The 7,305-nt window shown below is 49.3% G+C and overlaps 1 long non-coding RNA gene across 1 annotated transcript; it reads right to left on the minus strand.

Moving 5' to 3' along the window:
• Positions 1 to 272: 272 nt before the first annotated feature.
• On the minus strand, positions 273 to 2,643 carry LOC147423697 (uncharacterized). Its single transcript, XR_015186657.1, has 2 exons — positions 1,981 to 2,643; positions 273 to 902 (listed from the first exon to the last, which is right to left on the minus strand). It is a non-coding gene; the product is annotated as an uncharacterized LOC147423697 (long non-coding RNA).
• Between the last annotated feature and the right edge of the window lie 4,662 nt (positions 2,644 to 7,305).

Genomic DNA, 7,305 nt, shown 5'->3' on the forward strand with positions numbered 1-7,305 from the left:
CTTGAAGTGTCAGAAGAAACCCATTACTTCCAAATCAAGCAACTTCAATATGACCCTCCCTTGCTCAAGCACCATCAACATCGACCAAAAACAACAAATGGCTATGGATAGCAGATCAACCATCTGGTTTAGTGGCCTATGCTCGACAAAAGTTCCCAAGGAAACTGACAAATTGTTTGGCTCAAGGTTGTGAAGCGAAAATAAAATGGACGAGTTCACTAGAGGACATAGGCAACGACAAGCTTGACAAGGACGACAATATCAGTACTCAGTTAGCTTCCTCGGTACCCACGAGGTCCGACAACCATTGTTATAAAAGTTACGACGCTTTGATTGGCTCGAGAGTTGAAGCCAAAGACAAAAGCATGAACTCACAAAGAGACAACGGCAAAGGCAAGCTAGACAGAGATAATGGTAATAAAGATTTAATAGTAGAGATCAGCATGGCACACTGGTGGTGACCACAATGGCCACAACACCATATATCTAGTCAAAGGAAAGTTTTCGCCACTAGCTTCAGCCAGAGAGAGGCTTGTGAGTGGCAGAGAGGGGCAAAAAGTGCTCCGTATAATTAATTTGGAACACTTTCACCACAGTCGACATGGCTCCCCACACAACCTTCCACACGAATACCTCCATCTTATTCGGCCGCGGTGGGCGCCATATATTCTTCACAACTAACTCCCATCTTGCCTCCGGCCAATGCTTGCCCCACTCCTTATTAAGTGGAGAAAATCACACCTTTGAATACATTAACGTATAGTACACTTCCTTGGTTTGAGGTTTAAGGAAGTGCCTGCTCTTGTGCCACTGCCAAGCTATCCACTCCAAACGGTAAAAGTAAGTAATCTTCAAAATTCGTCATTGCTTGGTCATGTTAGGCTTCCAAAGTCGATCTCCTCCTACATTTTACAAAAAACATCAAATTTTGTAGGTCAATCTCATGTTCAGGATTTTAGGAAATTTGCTAGACCACCAATCTGCTTTTACCACAAACTTCGATAAAAAATTTAATGTTGTCGAAGCCTCATAATTTTTATTCTAGACATACAAAAAATATCATAGTATCCTCATTCTACTCACATATCCCCAATGTTTTTATGGATACATTCATTATTTTCACGAATGTATATATTTTTGTGGCACACTTTTGTCGTTTGCATTCATACATACCCGTAGAAAGTGTGACATTCTTCAAATTAGTACCTACTTGATAGAAGTACTAATACCTAGTTTGGCCCTATTCTACAATCAGTAATTAATTAAACCCAAAAATTTCTTGCAAAAAGCAAAGTTCCTTTTTGTAGTCGTTCCCACATAGCCCACGCCCACTGTGTGCAATTGCCCCTCCCCATCTCCCTCTCTCGCTCTAGTTTGCAGTGATTGCCCGCCCATCTGGCTTCAACCTTATGCACTGCGTAGTCTCATCAACTATCACAGTACACCACCGCGTGGTCTCATCCGCCTCCAGGCCATGCATAGGGTGTGGGCATTTGCAGCCACAAAGCCGCCTTGTGGATTTTCCCTCCCACCGTAGGTCTGGATTTTGCACGCACTGTCTTTGCTCCGTCTGCAACATAGAGAAGTAACTACATGCATTGTCTTAGTCTCCGCAGATGCTTGTCATGCAAGCAAATCTCTCAAGGAATCTTTTAATTGGAAAGCAAAAGGAGCCCCAGATGTTCGGATCATCGCTCTGCGCAAGCCTTGCCCCTCTCCATCGCTGGTGCATGCAGAAGTCGGGCCAGCTCTGCTGCTTGCTAAGTGGAAACACATTTTAGCTGGTTTTCACCGCCACTCTCTGTCCTACACCTAGCCCATCTCTGTTCTGCAGCAACCACTTATAGCTCGATCCATCCCCCTTCACACCTTTCCCTCGGAGAGAGAGAGAGAGAGAGAGAGAGAGAGAGAGAGACCAATTACACCGACAAAGAGCAAGACACATAGTGCCCTTTCTCATCGCCTACTCCCGAGTCTTACCTCGGCACTTCGGGTCAGTGCGGCGTCTACGTAGGTCGCCTGGCTTCTGTGCAATATGGCAAAATATTTGCCCTTCTCTCTCTCTCTCTCTCTCTCTCTCTCTCTCTCTCTCTCTCTCTCTCTGCTCGCTCGTGCAGGCGGAACCGAACTCTCTCTCTCTGGGGCAAACATTTGCAAGAGGGCACACAGAGCAGGCAGAGCTCGCAAAGCATAGCTCTCTCTCTCTCTCTCTCTCTCTCTCATACTCGCTCATTCTGCAGAGCTCGCAGGTCCGACGAGACGAGAGAAAGCAGTGCGAGGCAAAGGGAATGACGTGGATTTTTAGGGGGAGGGAGAACAAGGGAGAGAGAATATCCTGAGGGTATCTGGCTAGTTGGGGGTTTAAATTTAGAATGAGCGAGTATGAGAGAGAGAGAGAGAGAGAGAGCGCTCTTTGTGTAGACGGCTCCCTTTCCCTCAGCGTGGCCCACCCACAGCTCTGTCGCCCACCCTCATCATGCGCCTCTGTGTCCCCCTTGCTGCCTTCACCAACTCCCCTTCTGGGCTACGCACCCACAACTCTGCCACCACAGGCGGTCGCCCACAACCGAGAGAGAGAGAGAGAGAGAGAGAGATTAAGGCTTTATTTTTATTGCTTGGAAGTGTGGGACACTCTAGCCACGACCCCACCTCAGTCCTTCACCTCGCGCTGACCTGCAAGAGCCACGAGTGGTCGCCTAGCTGCTCACGGGGGGGGGGGGAGAGAGAGAGAGAGAGAGAGACATGTGCCTATTCCACCGTCCCCCCACAGACGACACGCCTATGCCACCCCTCCCTAAGCTCTCTGTCGCACTCCTTGCAAACTCTATTATAGAGAAGAAGGTCGGCAAAAAGCCGCCCACCGCCATACTAGTAGGAGAGAGAGAGAGAGAGAGAGAGAGAGTTCCAGAAAGCTCGAGACACGGAGCAATAGCCGCCCGCTGAGGTTCTAGAGAGAGAGCATTGGAGACCCTCTTCTTTCTTGCTTCCCTTGCCCCCCATGTAAGGCATCCTTTCGAGATTCCTCAATTTAACCAATTGTTCAAAATCGGCTAGACATCTCTCTCTCTCTCTCTCTCTCACACACACACACAGAGAGACCCCACTCACTTTGATTTCATGCCAAGGGTCGACCCCATGCCTTTTTTATTTCGTTTCCTATAGGGTATCTCATGAGATACCCTTTAATTAGACCAGCTTCAAGAAATTTGGTACACCGATTTGGTGTTGATTCTAGTAAGATCGACATATAACCTGAGCGTTGCATTGTTCACTCTATGGGGTATTAGTCGCCCCAAAACTAAGAAGAATTTATATGATATGGAATCCATAGACACGATCATTAAACTTGTGTTCATATTTCGTCTAGATGCATAAAAATTCATTAAAGGAAAAGAATTGTCAATAGATTGACACATGCAATTTTTCATATATAGGCCATAACTTGAAACACAAACATACACAAGAAGTTTTGGACAAATTCTCACAATAATTCCCACATTGTGACTTACCTCAACATTGTGCACCGGCCTGGTGGGGGGGCCGGTGGTCCCTTGCCCTCAATCGTACCTAGCTAGGTATGCGGTCCCTCTCGAGCAGAAGCTCACAATGTTATGCACTGTATGGGGGCGGTGGTCCCCTGCCCCCAATCGTACCTAGCTAGGTATGCGGTGCCTGTCGAGCAGAAGCTCATGATGATAATTATGCATTGTATGAAAAACACTCCGTTTTCCTACATGAGAAAATTTCTAAATCTTCTTGTGATAGTATATCCCTTACTATGGAAAGTTATATAACACTATAAACTCACAAAAGAATGTGAAATTACATTAAGGAGCTTTCTATTCTAGATGAAGCAATGGAAATGTGGCTATTTTCATCCAAGAGACACCCTTCGGAACCAAAAACAACGTCAATGTTTTCGAACATGCCTATTTTACTACTACCCTAGATGGTTCATAGATCTCAATTTCCTTATCAACTACGAGGGTCGATAATTCCTTCAAATGTCAAAAGTCTGCATCGAACTCACAACCTTGCTCGTCAAATGAAATTCTCTGCGCTAACTGTCATAGCAAGAGGAATTCCTTGCTCCCTGCGGTGACCGATGAGCATTAAAAAAAACAAGTGTGCCCCATCGCCCCTCGCCAGCAATCTGCCACGCGTCAGTGCCGCACTTACCTGCTTGTGTGAGTTTGGCACTGGTTTAGTCAAGGCCAACTTCGCGATTTCTTTTGCCTTTCCTTTTCACAAAGTGAGATATCCCGCTTCATGAGACACGCGTGCCACCCTACTGTCTTCCTAAATTCTCTATTTCAATTGTTTTGTTTTTGGGCGTTGGTGAGTATCAAAAAGCACCATGAGGAAGCCTAGGTTTGCATGATAATGTGTGTGCATGTTTGATCTTAGGCCTTTGTTAGACATATCCGGACGGCCATGCACCGCAGTGAGCTGGACCAATCTTGCATTTCGCCTTCCCGAGTAATGTCCGTCACAAGCAGCGGTGGACAAGCTTCCCTTCTAGTGAGTTGGAAGCCATGTCATGGGCGTGCTACGAAGCTTTGTGTCCGAGGGGTCTATGCTGCCTAGCCTCGCCCATCCTACACAAAGTGTAGATGCGCACATAACTCATCAGGTTTTGTTGAAAAGGCGACCGCCTTGTGTGACTGCTCTGACGGACATGGTGTTTTCTCGTCCAAAAAGCACTCGGTCATTGCTAGCCACGAAGGCTGCGTCCGTCGCCCTCATGTGACATGGGCCTTATAGGAGGCTTGGTAGCTCACTTACACCAAATATGTAGTGATCTTCCTCCAACGTCCAAATGACCTTCTTAGGCCCTTGTCACACATGGCCGACGACCATGACTGAACTGGCAGCCTTTGGGTGGTAGTCCTTTCTCTTGCGCAGTCCGGGATGCAAGTCACACACCCGCAGCAACCATAGCCTGCACAGCCAATCAGCAGTGATCTCAGAAGCGATTCCAGCTTTGGGCGTGAGGAGGGCGGTGTGGGGGGGTCGCCCATCATTCTTGAGCAACGGTCATGAGTTGGCAAGCCAGCTCAACTTTGCTGTGTGCATCCACCGGATGCATGTGACTGCAGTTCGACCATGGCGCCTATATTGATTGGTCCAACTCAGCTTTCGCAATGTCCATCCGCCTATGTCTGACAGGGGCCTTAGCCCACGCACATGCAGCCGACGATCGACAAAACATCTGCAAAACCCATTGTACGCCCACCAGCAGCGGTGCACGCCCCTGCACTAAACCACCGTGCTTTCCATCACTTGCATCGGAACCTCAGAGCTACTACCTTGCCAATCACAGCGATGAAGAGCCGTTTGGGTGGTGCGAAGCAAGCTGACTCGTCTCCAAGCCTTGTGTGAACGACAAAAAGGCAGCCGCAGTTAATGCACAATGTTTCCTTGGGGCAAATGGCTCTGCATGTGCGCAAGAAACCGGTGGCCTTTGCTTTGCTCGATTTCAACCGGAACGCCACCGAGGGGTCTATGCTGCCTAGCCTCGCCCATCCTACACAAAGTGTAGATGCGCACATAACTCATCAGGTTTTGTTGAAAAGGCGACCGCCTTGTGTGACTGCTCTGACGGACATGGTGTTTTCTCGTCCAAAAAGCACTCGGTCATTGCTAGCCACGAAGGCTGCGTCCGTCGCCCTCATGTGACATGGGCCTTATAGGAGGCTTGGTAGTTCACTTACACCAAATATGTAGTGATCTTCCTCCAACGTCCAAATGACCTTCTTAGGCCCTTGTCACACATGGCCGACGACCATGACTGAACTGGCAGCCTTTGGGTGGTAGTCCTTTCTCTTGCGCAGTCCGGGATGCAAGTCACACACCCGCAGCAACCATAGCCTGCACAGCCAATCAGCAGTGATCTCAGAAGCGATTCCAGCTTTGGGCGTGAGGAGGGCGGTGTGGGGGGGTCGCCCATCATTCTTGAGCAACGGTCATGAGTTGACAAGCCAGCTCAGCTTTGCTGTGTGCATCCACCGGATGCATGTGACTGCAGTTCGACCATGGCGCCTATATTGATTGGTCCAACTCAGCTTTCGCAATGTCCATCCGCCTATGTCTGACAGGGGCCTTAGCCCACGCACATGCAGCCGACGATCGACAAAACATCTGCAAAACCCATTGTACGCCCACCAGCAGCGGTGCACGCCCCTGCACTAAACCACCGTGCTTTCCATCACTTGCATCGGAACCTCAGAGCTACTACCTTGCCAATCACAGCGATGAAGAGCCGTTTGGGTGGTGCGAAGCAAGCTGACTCGTCTCCAAGCCTTGTGTGAACGACAAAAAGGCAGCCGCAGTTAATGCGCAATGTTTCCTTGGGGCAAATGGCTCTGCATGTGCGCAAGAAACCGGTGGCCTTTGCTTTGCTCGATTTCAACCGGAACGCCACCGAGGGGTCTATGCTGCCTAGCCTCGCCCATCCTACACAAAGTGTAGATGCGCACATAACTCATCAGGTTTTGTTGAAAAGGCGACCGCCTTGTGTGACTGCTCTGACGGACATGGTGTTTTCTCGTCCAAAAAGCACTCGGTCATTGCTAGCCACGAAGGCTGCGTCCGTCGCCCTCATGTGACATGGGCCTTATAGGAGGCTTGGTAGTTCACTTACACCAAATATGTAGTGATCTTCCTCCAACGTCCAAATGACCTTCTTAGGCCCTTGTCACACATGGCCGACGACCATGACTGAACTGGCAGCCTTTGGGTGGTAGTCCTTTCTCTTGCGCAGTCCGGGATGCAAGTCACACACCCGCAGCAACCATAGCCTGCACAGCCAATCAGCAGTGATCTCAGAAGCGATTCCAGCTTTGGGCGTGAGGAGGGCGGTGTGGGGGGGTCGCCCATCATTCTTGAGCAACGGTCATGAGTTGACAAGCCAGCTCAGCTTTGCTGTGTGCATCCACCGGATGCATGTGACTGCAGTTCGACCATGGCGCCTATATTGATTGGTCCAACTCAGCTTTCGCAATGTCCATCCGCCTATGTCTGACAGGGGCCTTAGCCCACGCACATGCAGCCGACGATCGACAAAACATCTGCAAAACCCATTGTACGCCCACCAACAGCGGTGCACGCCCCTGCACTAAACCACCGTGCTTTCCATCACTTGCATCGGAACCTCAGAGCTACTACCTTGCCAATCACAACGATGAAGAGCCGTTTGGGTGGTGCGAAGCAAGCTGACTCGTCTCCAAGCCTTGTGTGAACGACAAAAAGGCAGCCGCAGTTAATGCGCAATGTTTCCTTGGGGCAAATGGCTCTGCATGTGCG

Source organism: Adiantum capillus-veneris, chromosome 26 (genome assembly GCF_014529385.1).
Source record: "Adiantum capillus-veneris isolate H3 chromosome 26, ASM1452938v2, whole genome shotgun sequence".
NCBI lineage: Eukaryota > Viridiplantae > Streptophyta > Polypodiopsida > Polypodiales > Pteridaceae > Adiantum > Adiantum capillus-veneris.